The sequence below is a fragment of the Tamandua tetradactyla genome, chromosome 21, assembly GCF_023851605.1.
Source record: "Tamandua tetradactyla isolate mTamTet1 chromosome 21, mTamTet1.pri, whole genome shotgun sequence".
NCBI classification, from domain to species: Eukaryota; Metazoa; Chordata; class Mammalia; order Pilosa; family Myrmecophagidae; genus Tamandua; species Tamandua tetradactyla.
In genome coordinates, this window is record NC_135347.1 from 52,815,006 (window position 1) to 52,828,407 (window position 13,402).

The following is a 13,402-nucleotide window of genomic DNA, read 5'->3' on the forward strand; positions in this document are numbered from 1 at the left end:
GCTTATGCATGCCATCTGTGCAACTGCTCTAACGTGGCCTCCCCTCCTTCAAGGCTGTCTGCTTGCAGGGGTTTTGTGTGCAGAGCCTTTCTGAATACTTCATAAAAAATCCTTTTCAGATATAATAGATACTGTCCTAGAATAAAGACACTGCCCTTGTGATTATAGGAATAAACCCAAATAAAATAAGAAAAATAAACTTCCGAGTGCTTTAACTCAACTAAAACATACAAGCAATGCCAGCAACCAGCTGAGTTACAGCAATTATTGAGAATTTGGTCTGTGGTAATTCAAGACTCCCTGGGAAAGAGCTCATGACTCACTGGAGCAAAACTGGGCCTCCAGTCCTCACTCTGAATCAAAGTCTTGGAAGCCCTTGACACCAAGTTGAGAGAAGTTCAAGGAGGAACAGGGTCAGGGGTAATAAAATACCCTTAAACCGCCTCTTAGTCCTTTTGGGAAAATGTACTCAGTGTGCAGTGAAGAGGCACCAAACCGACTTTAGAAGAAGAGTTACCCCATCTGGTCCCTTTCCCCTCTGGCGGAAGGTGCCTTTCCTTCTCCATTGAAATCTAGCTCCAGTGGGACTGTCCCCATGACAACCTCTCCATTTTCCCCACTTTCACTATCGCATCCTTCTCTCCGTTCTTTCCAGTCTTTAGTTGGATACATCCCTGCATTTTTCACAAGGACCTGGTTCAGTTCCACAGATGACGCACCCCTTGAGAGCAGGGACCACCTGTCGAGCCTCTGTTGTCAGGCCCCCCTGTGCTCCCTGTAGTGGGCGCACAGGGGGTGCTTAATTAAGTCTTTTCAAGTAATTTTTTCCTCTTTTTTATTCTTGCCTGATATGAGGTGTCATTCATTCTGGTTCTGTATTAATTCAGGCAAAGTTTAAAAAAAAAAAAATCCAGACCAGACAACAGAAGTCCCATTGGCCTTTTCTAATTAAAATCATTAAAATTCTCCTGCCGGCCAGATGGCATGAGCCAACGACAGCCTGTCTCTTCATTGATTACAACTAAAATTTCTGGACATAATATGGAAAGCAACTACTTGAGGCTTCTAAAAAGTGAACAAAGCAGGCAAGTGGGAATGAAGTAAAAACTGAAATAATCCCCTCTATCAGGGATGAATTTTATGTGGTGTTTCATTCCTGTGTTCCCCTGCTTTGACCCCAGGGCAGATGGAATTATGGAACTATGCTGCAAGCATTGGCAGCAAAATCACATGGAGAAACCCCAAATTTCTAGCTAGAAGTCTAGGAAAGGGATCCCTTGCTGGAGAATAATGCAGAAGTTTTTGTTCTGTTTATTTTTTTTTTTCCTTTTTCCTCTATTTTCTCTCCCAGTTCTGCCCCAAGGCCAGCCCCTATAGAGGACCTGCATTGGGCACTTAAAACCCCAAAAGAAAAGTTATGTCACTGACCAGAGAATCAGGAAAAAGTGACCCTTTTGTTCAAAGAGTATGGGATAAACCCCATTATTTTTTCTCTCTCTTTTCTTTGGCTGCTTAACTCCAAAGACAGCCTCAGTTATGCAAAAATGCATGACATCAACTGACATAAATCACAAGCTCACCTCCAGGCTGCACATATGCTACACAGACCCAAAGAAGCAAAGCAAAGCAAAGGCTTCAAGAATTCAACTGTGATATGAGCCACTGCCCAAATCCCAGACTAACCCCTAAATGGTTCATGCACTGGACAAAGACAAACATCACAGAAGAAGCTTTAAAAACTAAACTGCATTAGAGCCACTGCCTACAGAAGGTGAGGCAGAAATTGTGGTTTGAATCTAACTGGGTTAATTGTCTTGCTAAAACAAACAAACAAAAATCATCTTCCTCAAGAGCATTGTAACAGGATCTAGAGTCTCCCAAAACTCTCAAAACGTCCAGGATACTATCTAAAATCACTCATCATGCAAAGAACCAGGAATATCTTACCAATATTCAAGGTAAAAGACTCTCAATAGATGCCAACTCTAAGATGACCCAGATGTTAGAAATATCACAAAAAAATTTTTAATGCAACCTTTATAACATAGCCATTCTCCTCGAGATAGAACCAGACATTTTTAAAATGTTCCCAGCAGAGAAAGAAACAGAAAAAAAAAAGAAGAACCAAATGAAAACCTTAGAACTGAAAAGTACAATATCTGAAATAAAAATCCAAGCTATAGGCCTAATATAATGGAGGTGATAGAGAGAAAAAAGTCAGTGAATTTGAAGACAGAGCAATAAGAATGATAAAATCCAAAGGAGAAAGAAAAGATAGAAAAAAAAAATGAGCAGAGCTATAGTGACCTATGGAGCAATATCTAGCATTCCTATCATTTGAATCCCCGAATAATGTCTGAGAAACTTCACAAATTTGATGAAAGATACATTTATAAATTTAAGAAACTCAGTGAACCCAGACAGTCAAACACAAAGAAAACTACCCTGAGACACATCATAATCAAACTGCTGAAAGCTAAAGATGAATAAAAAATATGGAAAGCAACAGTCCTACTCCTGAGTATTTACCTAAGAGAAATGAAAGATTATGTTCTTACAAAAACCTATGCATGGATTTTTATAGCAGCTTTAATAATAATTTCAAAAAACTGAGCTGTCCTTCAACTAATGAGTAGATAAACAAACCCACTTCTACAATGGAATACTACTTAGCAGTATAAAGGAACAAATTGTTGATACATACATCAACATGGAGGAATCTCAGATGTGTCATGCTGAGTGATAGAAGCCAGAGTCAAAGGTTACATTCTGTATAATTATTTTATATGATATTCTGGAAAGGTAAAACTGTAGATAAGGAGAGCATATAAGTTCTTTCCAGGTGTTAAGGGTGGGGAGAGAGCTAGACTCCAAAGCAGTAGCATTGGGAGTTATTTTGGAATGACGGGATGGTTCATATTTTGATTGTGGTGATGGTTAAATGAATCTATCCATTTGCCAAAACTCATAGAGCTAAACACCAAAATAAGTGAATTTTACTATACATAAAATTTTAAATATATTTAAATATAAAATAAATCACTAATACTCCATGTACTATCTGATAGAGTTAATAAAATCTTCGTGACTACATAAGTATGGAAATGTTTCATGTAATCTCTTATCTATTTTGAAGTCATTTTCTATTTCATTACATATTTAAACTTGCAGGAAGCCAAAAATGAAATAAACACTGAGGCATTCTCTTTGGGTACATATGAAACATTCCCAAAAAAGATTTTTGCATCTCACATGTCAAGCAGATGTTTTGTAAGGTTTGCTTTCCACAAAAGGCCTTACTTCTCTACTGAGGGCTTTGTGAGAAAGACAGACACATTGACTCCAGAAAAGACCTACTGTTTTTTAAAAGAAACTAAGTCAATCTGATAGACTGGTGAAAAGAAGAACAAAGAGTTTGACATGTCCTGGAAGCTCTGGATTTTGATAACTGGGGTTTTATTTAAAATGCCCTGTCTGGAAGAATTTACTGAGATATATCCTCGTCTGTGTTCTGAAATATGCAACTGAGTGGGCAACCTGGGCAGTTTCCATGAAGCAGAATGTATACATTCTTGAGATATCAGACAGAGATTTCCTGAATGTAGGATTTCTTCTTTAACCCACCTCTCATCCAAAAAGCAAAAAGTACAGGATGGAGAGAGCCCATGAACTGACAGAGCTGCATTCTCTCCTGCATAGCCTACCTCTGATGTTATATCATCATTCTGCTTACTCTCACACCACTCTGTATCTTATCAGTTTTTAAACATAAATGCATTTTAAAAACTATTGGTTTGGGCAATGCAACAGTGGTTCAGTGGCAGAATTTTCACCTGCCATGCCAGAGACCTGGGTTCAATCCCCAGAGTCTGCCCATGCCAAAAAATAACTAGTGGTTTTAAGAAAACTTAGCATACCCCCCAAGTCATAAAGATATATTCTTATACACCACCAAGCATACCAATAAATGCATTGAGGGAATCCCAGAAGGAGAAGACAGAAAGGGGCAGAGAGACAATTATTCAAAGTAATAATTGCTGAAAACTTCCCAAATGTAATGAAAGACATACATTATTTGTCCAATATCATTAATTTATCACTCCATTTTATACATTTGCCTTTTAGATCCTGTAGGAAATAAAAAATGGAGTTACAGACCAAAAATTAAATAGTATGGGTATTTCTGTTGATTCTTGTCATTACCCTTACTGGAGATCTTTTCTTTTGTTAAGCAGCTTTGATCCATCTTTGATCTGTGTCTGATAAGATACAAATCTCTCTCTCTTCATATCTGAAAGACAGTTTTGCCAGATGTGGAATTGTTGGTTGGTAGTATTTGCTTCAAGTACTTTAAATATATCCTCCCAGTGCCTTCTTACCCAAATGATTTCTGATGAGGAGTCTGCACTTAATCATACTGACGTCCCCTTGTGTGTGAGGTGTTGCTTCTCTCTTCTGGCTTTCAGAATTCTATCTCTGGCAGTCAGTAGTTTGATTACAGCATGTTGCATTGTGGGTATCTTTGGATTTATCCTGTTTGGGGCTTATTGAGCATCTTGGATGTGTACGTCATTCATTAAATTTGGGAAGTTTTCTGTAATTATTTCTTTGAATAGTCTCTATGCCCCTTTCTTTCTTCTGGGACTTTCCTCATTGCAGGCTTGCTGCATTTCCACAGACAGTATTTGTGTTCCTATTTCGCCACATCTTCTCCAACACTTGCTATTTTCTGATGTTTAAATAGTAACCATTCTAGTGGGTTTGAAGTGGTATGTCATTATGGTCTGGATTTGCATTTCCCTGATGGCTAATGACACTGAGCATCTTTTCATGTATTGATTGGCCTTTTATTTTTCTTCTTTGGAGAAATATCTGTTCAAGTCTTTTCCCCATTTTTCAATTGAGTTGTTTGTGTTTTTGTTGTTGAGTTATAGGAGTTCTCTCTATATTCTGGGTATTAAACCTTTTTCAGATACATGGCTTCCAAATATTTTCTCCCATTCTGTAGATTGTTTCTTATTTTCTTGATAAAGTCCTTTGGTGCCTAAAAGTTTTTAATTTTGAAGTTCCATTTATGTATTTTTTCTTTTGTTGCTCATGCTTTTGGTGTGAAGTCTAAGAAACTATTGCCTAACACAAGATCCTGAAGAAGCTTCCCTGTGTTTTATTCTAGAAGTTTTATAGTTTGGGTTCTTACATTTAGGTCTTTGATCCATTTTGAATTAATTTTTTTATATGGTATGAGGTAGCAATCCATTTCCATTCTTTTGCGTATGGCTATCCTGTTCTCCCAGCATCATTAGTTGAAGAGACTTTGTGGTCTACGTTTAAATTTTTTTCTACTTCCTCCCTCACTCCTAGGCTGCCAACTCTTGCCATTCAGACCATTTCCAGCAGTATGTGCCTTCCTAATTTGCAGCTATGCGTCTGCTATGATATGGGACATAATATTAGAATGTGTCAAACCATATATACTGTCAGAATCATTTCTAACACTAAATAGTTAAAACCTGATTGCGTGGATTTTGTGAGGCCTATCATGGTTACTCAAGGGCATTTGTTTTGATTAGTTTGTTCTGTTTGGGGTTTTTCCTTTGTTTGATTTTTTTCATTATTCAAGGCTATTCAGATGTTGAGTTCCCCAGATACTGGTGAACCTTTCTCTCTCAGCCTCCCTTTTGTCTCTTGCTAAAATGCTACATTTAGCCAGTTGCCTCTCATCAGGCTCAGAGACACAGGCTGCTTCCCAGGTTTCCCCCTCCCCCAGCCTCACTCCCCACAGGCTGGCAGCTGGCTCCACGTGTTCAAGGTCACTCGGGTTTACCCTCACCCACCAGGCACACCCCGCGCCCAGCCCCAGCCTCACTGGCCCCGTGGGCACACTCGGTTTCCTCCGTTTCTTTTACTCTGAATTTTGCGCAAGTGCCATTTGCACATCCAAAGAGAAAGTTTTCTTATACCTTAATCAAATGTCCATTCAATCCTCGAAATTCTTTTGACAAGCTTCTTAATATTTAGGTGTACTGAGTTTTTGTTTCTGGTGTTAAATGTTTCACTCTCCCATTTTTCTTCATGGAGGATTGTGCTAATTAAAGGTCTTGTGGCTTTGGTTTGTCTCCCCCACCATGAGTTACCCACACACCGGTCAAATCCTTTACCATTGGCACAACTCCCAAGGACAGCTCTGGAGAAATAAAAACCCCGTCCATTCAGTTTGGTTCACTGATTTTTCTGAGTCATCCTAAAAGCACATCTCACTACTTACTGAGCAGCAATTTCAGTAAAATTTTGTTTCTTCTTCAAGGATTAATTCAGAACATTTAAATTTTCATGTACATGGAAACATAAAGACAAATTGTTGATGCTTGCCCAGATAGAATGTGTTCGCTTTCTCTGGCTTACTGCTCTCTGTAAAATCATTAATCTGAATTTCCATCTTTCTCATGGTACCTGTTGTTAGTATACCTGTTATTTTGGAAAGTCTACTTTTTCTTCTCGGCAAATGGAATTTTCGCTTCTCTCCTGCTGTCCTTGAACCTTCCGGTCTCTCTATCATTTTCATGATATTTCCCTAATTATTACATCTGGATTGGCATTACTGAAAGATTAAATAGCACTCTAGTAAAAAATTATCTGGACACACTAAAGGGGTTTCAGGTTTGGAAGGGAAGCCAAATAACCCATGAGTAGATTATAATATACCCTCGGGGTGACAAAAAAAAATTGTAATTTGTGCTGAAATTCATACCTTCATTAGTAAAAAAAATACCAAGCATTCTTTCAGGATCAAACTGTAAGGAAAACCTGGAGAGTTTTCAGCTGTAAAAAGGGTGGGAAAATTTGGTACTTTTGTTTGCCCTAATATCCCAAACACAGGGCTTTTGTGCTACCTGTTGGGAGGTGGGAGGTCGGGGTTCTAGAATGTGGGATTAAACTCAGCAGGGCCCTAACTCCCAGGTGAGAGGCGACTCACATTTTGTACTTATCTTGCAAATTTCATCTAAGGATCGCCAAGATATGTGACTATCTCAGCTTTCCATAATAGAAAAAAAGTTTAGTTATTTGGATACTGTTTTCTAATTCCCAGTTCCATTTTGCCTTTTAGAGACCAATGTTTTCAGTTTTTCAACAGGCTTTTCATCCTTAATAAATATTAAAGGGAAGATAAATTCCCATTGGTATCTGATCATTGTAAGCCATAACATCAGCCTGAATAAAATGAGGAAAGCTTTTGCAACAACCATTTATAATCTTTTTTATTTTTTTAACCCCCATCCAATCCTGGTTTTACCCTTTCCCAGGCATCCACCTTTCTTAACCTTCAACTCTTCTGGTGACTGTCCCAGTCATTTGGTGTCTGGCTGCTACTCCCCTTCCATCAGAATCCTCCTAATGCTAGCTCAGCAGGAACACTCCGCTTGCTAATGCTTTTAATCAAGATGTATAATCAGATTAGTGTCCAACTGTGAGTAAAGTACCTGTCGGTACTGAATGCTGCAAACCATTTTAAAGGCACTGGTGAAATATAGTGTTGCAGCAAGACCCCTATGAATATTTAAATGAATATTTGAACAAATATTTCTTTTTCTGGTGCTTAATTTGAATCACAAGGTATAGCTATTGTGCCTTTTTCTCTGATAGCTGGTGTGCTTTATTTAAACTCCTGGAAACAGAATATAGCCATCATGGCTCTGACTGAATAATAACAACCCCCCCCCCCCCCACAATTCATTGTGTTTTTATGACTCTGAAGAAATTCTCTAGAGTAAAGAGTGCAACCTAGGAAGGCTCTATGCTTAGACTGCTTTCTTCTTACCAACACTTGGCATTTTAGAAAGTAAGTCTAATACATAAATCTAGTATATCTTTAATAAATACACAGATAGGAGTCTGGTTTGCCTTGCTAACTTTACTACTGCTGCTGCTGATTATCCTCAATAAAAGTAGTTAATTTTAGGGCTGAGCACTAGTTGTATGCCAGGCAGTGTAATAAAGATAGGTATTGTTGATATCCTTGTTTCTCTAGTGAAGAAACTTAGGCTCAGAGAGATTTAGTAGCTTGCCCAGAGTCACAGCTCTTAATTGCTGCCACATTACTATCAATGAAATATGACTGTGGCTGGAGGATGACAGAAAAGTGACGACAGTCACAAAACAATTGGACATCTTTTTGCTTTAATTTAGTCACCAGCTCTAGAGTCCCTTAACTCTTGGCAACAAAGAATTCTTAAGAATATAATTAATTCAATCTTTAAGAAGAAATCTTCAGCAGAACACTCCATAATCTGATGTCTAATTGAATAAGCCCCTGAAATTCCTGCCCCCAATGGCTGGGCTTTTCTTCCTGGTGTCACAAGGCTGACTCTTTCCCCACTTTAGATTCAGTTCCTCTGAGATACCCGGCCAGGCCCTCTCCCTCCCCATCCCCACTGGCCTGTCTGTCCCCACCTCGGTCAATGCCTGTCTCTTTATCACTCACTCCACAGTAGAGAGAGGACCTTGTCTGTTTTGCTTCCATTTGCCCAGAGCCCATAGCAGTCTCCTGTACATGGTGGGCACTTAATGAAGATTAGGTGAAGAGGTGAGTGCGTGCTCTCTTCCAGACCAGGACTGGCGTTACCTAAAATGTTCTTGCACACCCCCTTTGACTGCACTGAAATTGACCAGGTACCATATTGGACAAGCCGTTCTGGTATTTGTAGGTTTCATCTGTCTTAATCCTCAGGGTCCTTTTGCTAGTATCCTGTAGAATAAGCAGCATCTGTGCACCAAAAAGCCTCTGAAAAGTCAAGGTCATAGAGTGGGTGGACCTAGACTCCAAAAAATCTGTGAAGTAACCAAAGTTAATCTTCAGTGCCTCCAGCCTTTATTTTTGTGGTCTTTTCTCCATTTATTTTTTCCAAGACTTTGAGCCATTCTCCGTAACATGCACTATGCTAGGTCCTGGAGGATACAAAGAAGAATGACATACTGCTTTTGTCCTTGTAGGCAGAGTCCATGGAGGAGAAAAACCCATGAACACCTTATTATCAATATACAGAGATAAATGCTAAGGTAAAGGTGTGTGTGTGTGTGTGTGTGTGTATATATATATATATATATATATATATAATGCGGTGGAAAGATAAACACTGAGAAAGTAAGTAATGAGCTCACAGAAGAACATTTATAAAAATTAACTCGAAATGGATTAAGGACATAAATGCAAAAGCTAAACTATAAAACTCCTAGAAGAGGGCCCAGGCACAAATCTTCATGACATAGGATTTAGTGATGGATTCTAGGATATGCTACCAAACTAGCAGCAAAAGAAACAGTAGATAAATTTGACTTCATCAAGATACAATTTTTTAAAATATCAAAGGGCATTATCAAGAAAGTGAAAAGACAACCTACAGTTGAGTGAAATAAGCCAAACACAAAAAGTGTAACTCGTATATGAATCTCACGTATATGAAATAATTAAAATATGCAAATTCAGAGTCAGAAATTGGAATGCAGATTACCAGGCACAGGGGTAGGAATGAGGAATGGTAGTTAATACATGGTTGGTACAGAGTTTGTATTTGGGTGATGGAAAGCTTTGTTAATGGCTAGTGGTGATAGTAGTCCAACATCATGAATGTAATTAACAGCACTGAATTGTATAATTGAAAGTAGTTAAAATGGGAGAATTCAGGTTGTTTATATGTTACCAGAATTTTAAAAAGCCATACAACTATACAAAGAGTGATCCATACTATAAGCTATGGACTATAATTAATAATTATGATAATATTATTTCATCATATAACAAAGGTATTGCACTAACACAAAATGTTAATAATCTGAAAACTGTCTGAAGGAAGGTGGTATATGGGAACTCTGTAATTTAAAAAAAACTACAGAATGGGGAAAATAATTGTAAACTATATATTGGCTATATAGTTCTAAACTGTATATTACATTGTAAACTATATGATAAATATATCTAGAATATATAAGGAACTTTTACAATGCAACAATAAAAAGCAAACAGCCCATTTTAAAAACGGGCAAAAGACTTGAATAGACATTTCTCCAAAGAAGATATACAAATGGTCAACAAACATATGAAAAAGTGGTTAATATCATTAGCCATTAGGGAAATGCAAATGAAAACCATAATGAGATAGCACTCATACCCATTAGGAAGGCTATAATTTTAAAAAATGGAAAATAACAGGTATTGGAGAGGATGCAGAGAAATTGGAATTCTAGTGCATTATTAGTGGATATGTAAAATAGTGCAGTCTCTGCAGAAAGCAATATGGCAGTTCACTGAAATTAAATATAGATACTCAGGTTTCTCTTCAGATCGTATAAATCTTTCGCCTTTTACTAAAGATTTCCGTGGAGAGAAACAACAGCGAGTTATAAAACAGTTTTTTGAGGTCTTGTTTTGACAAGGCCAAATTAAAAAAAAATAAAAATAAATTTAATTTAGTTTAATATAGAATTACCATATGACCCAGCAATTCTACCTCTAAATATATGCCCAAAGAAGGTGAAAACATGTTCTCAGATACTTGTTATAATGGCATTGTTCACATTAGCCAAAAGATGGAAATAGCCCAAGTGTCCATCAACAAATGAAGGGATAGACAAAATAATATTACACACAGTGTAATATTATTTGGGCATGAGAAAGAATGAATTTCTGAGACATGTTGCAGCATGGAAGAACGTTGAAAACACTATCAGTGAAGTTAGCAAGACACATGAGGACAAATATTGTATGATGTCACTTATAAGTCGTGTCTAGAAATAACAAATCCACGGAGACAGAAAGTGAATTTAGAGCTTTTAGGAGATGGAGGAAGGGAGGGTGTATGTTTCATGGACGTGGAATGTGTGTAAATAAAATTAATTTTTAGAAAAAGTTCACATAGATGTGGCATTTAACCTGAGACGTAAAATTTAATTTAGGCAGGAAGAAGGGGAAAGGTACTTTAGGCAAAGGAACCAAAGTTTACAAACACAGAGTTAACATGCAAGGGCATGACATATTCTCACAACAAGTAGAAGTTAGTTATGTGATGGAGAACAGGGTGTTTTATGGGGAGAGGCTGGAGTTGATGCCCAAAAGCAGATTAGGGCCAGATGGGAAGCAGTCTGTGTGTTGGGCTCAGAGATTGGACTTTTTCCTGAAGCTTTTGGAAAGCAAGCAGGGGTCTTTAACCAAGGATGTGGCCTGATTGTTTTGGGACTTTACAAAAACATCTCTGGCGGGAACAGGAAGCAGTGTGCAAGTTACTTTACGTGTGTAACTTAGATGACTACTATGACATGCATTAACTCTCCAAGAGGGATTTGCATTTTAGCAATTAAAAAAGTTTATCCCAAAGAGTCAACAATCAACAAGTAGGTATTTTTTTTTTTGGACAAGGATTTCTTTGTCTTTGAAATCATGTTGCCTACTCATCTGACACACTCTCGTTCAGAGGGCGGTCCAGGCCCTAGTGCAAGTTAATGGAACCTTCTTTGCTTTTCCTCCTATGGAAGGAAGGGGAAGACGATGTTCTGGGAAAGCCCAGTTTGAAGGATCCATGCAAGGTTTTTCCGTGATGGTTCAGGGCAGCTCCACAGCCAGTTGTTTAAATTGCTTGGGGAGTGGTCCTAAAAACTAATGTGTGATCATGGTCTCATCTTACTTTTATCAGCTGAATATGGATGAGGCTTCACTGTCATAGATATGACAATGACAAATAAGGTTTTTGCTCCGATCTTTGGCTGAATGATGTTTTTCCATGTCTTTTTTTTTTTATGTCTTTTTTAATTATTTTTACTCAATAAGTGAGATTTACAGTCTGTATATGATGACATTTATTTTATTGTTTCTTCTCTAGACAGCAAAGATTTTATAATTAGGTTTTCCCTCTGCCAAAACATTGCTGAAAACCTGTTTCCCTGAAAAAAATGGTTCATAACTTCCTTTATTATTCAGCGTCATCGTATTTTGATTTGGAAGTTTTTTAACAAGTCAGTCAGCAAATGAAACAAGAAAATTTTCTCTTGAAAATGAGTTGTTATGAAGAAAAAAAAAATAAGTTATGCCAAAAAGAAACTTTGGAGGGAAATGAGAAGAAACGTATTTGAAATGGTGGCTGGTCTACTGGTAATTTTTTTTTTTAATTTTGTGTCAGACATAAGTAAGCAATATAGGAAAGCCCTCTTCTACCTTGTTTCAAATGAGCTTATTTTATTCCTGCTGTTACTCTAAGTTTTAGCCAACCCTTTGAAATATTCTGGAGACTGTACCGGAAATGATGGGCAGAACCCTATTTCTCACACACTTAACTAACTAAAGGCCTAATTCGATGGATTCTGCCTCTTTGCTGAGTCAGCAGCAAACACCAGCCAGACCCTCACTTTGCTCTGAATCCTTCTGGAAGGCAGAACATGCCTAGCACGTGCCACCTGCAGAGGTGCAAGCCCCCTGGCAAAGCTGAATTGTCATCTTCACTCTGTTAAATCTGCAGTTGGCTCTATGACAGGAAGTCCAAGTGAAGTTGCAGGCATGTCAACTGGCAGTGCTTTCTCTCTGGACTGCTCTTGATAACATGAAGGAGGAAGCCACAATGATAAGCGATGATAGAATCACTTATCATTGCTAATGGCAAAAACATCACAGTGAGCTAATGGCAAAAACAGTCACACGCACATCATCAGCATCCGTCCTTAATGATATGTGAAAACACCTTCCAGCCCCTACAGTAACAACAGTGGCCAAATTCTCTTTTTAGCCCAGGATATTTTCCTTCCTGACTCATAATCAAAGGGCTACTTCTAGAATCAGATTCCAGACCCAGCCACTCTTATCCCTTTCATATCCACTCTTATTTCCACCATAGCCAGCATCCAGTAACGTTTTATTGAGCACTAACAAATATGTGGAACTGAAGGACATGTTATATAATATCTCATAGGACCTATCTATCTAAAAAGAAGACAGTGTAAGACCCAGGAATCTTCTGTGAGCATGGAGTCTGTATCATTTATAGCAATCTAGAAAACAAAAGTGAAATAATAGTGTCTGTCCCATTCATTCTTGATATTCTGGGTAGAATGTAAATGTATTTCTTTCCAGTGGATTTTTGTCTCACATAAACAGCACCTCCTTGTAAGTTTAAATAAATGGAGTACATGGAGGAACTTCCCTCTGTGTAGAGTTGGTGCCCTCTTTTTTGAATATACAGGTCTGCTCAGTTTGAATGTGAAATAGGATGTGTATTCAGTAAACTTACATGAGTGCATATTTGGACCTTGAGCTTTTGCCCAGAAGAGATGTAGTGTGCTCAGGGGAAGGTTCCTGTAAGTCTCTGATATCAAATGTTGAGACTGATGTCAGCCCATGTGTTGAGGAATTATTACCTTCATCTCA

At 38.0% G+C, this 13,402-nt stretch overlaps 1 protein-coding gene and 1 non-coding gene across 3 annotated transcripts in view; both read left to right on the forward strand.

Moving 5' to 3' along the window:
• The window catches only part of ARSB (arylsulfatase B), a 191,507-nt gene that overhangs the window by 76,203 nt on the left and 101,902 nt on the right, over positions 1-13,402 (forward strand). The gene's annotated exons all lie outside the window — the stretch shown is intronic.
• LOC143665852 (U5 spliceosomal RNA) lies at positions 10,316-10,431 on the forward strand. Its single transcript, XR_013167247.1, has one exon. It is a non-coding gene; the product is annotated as a U5 spliceosomal RNA (small nuclear RNA).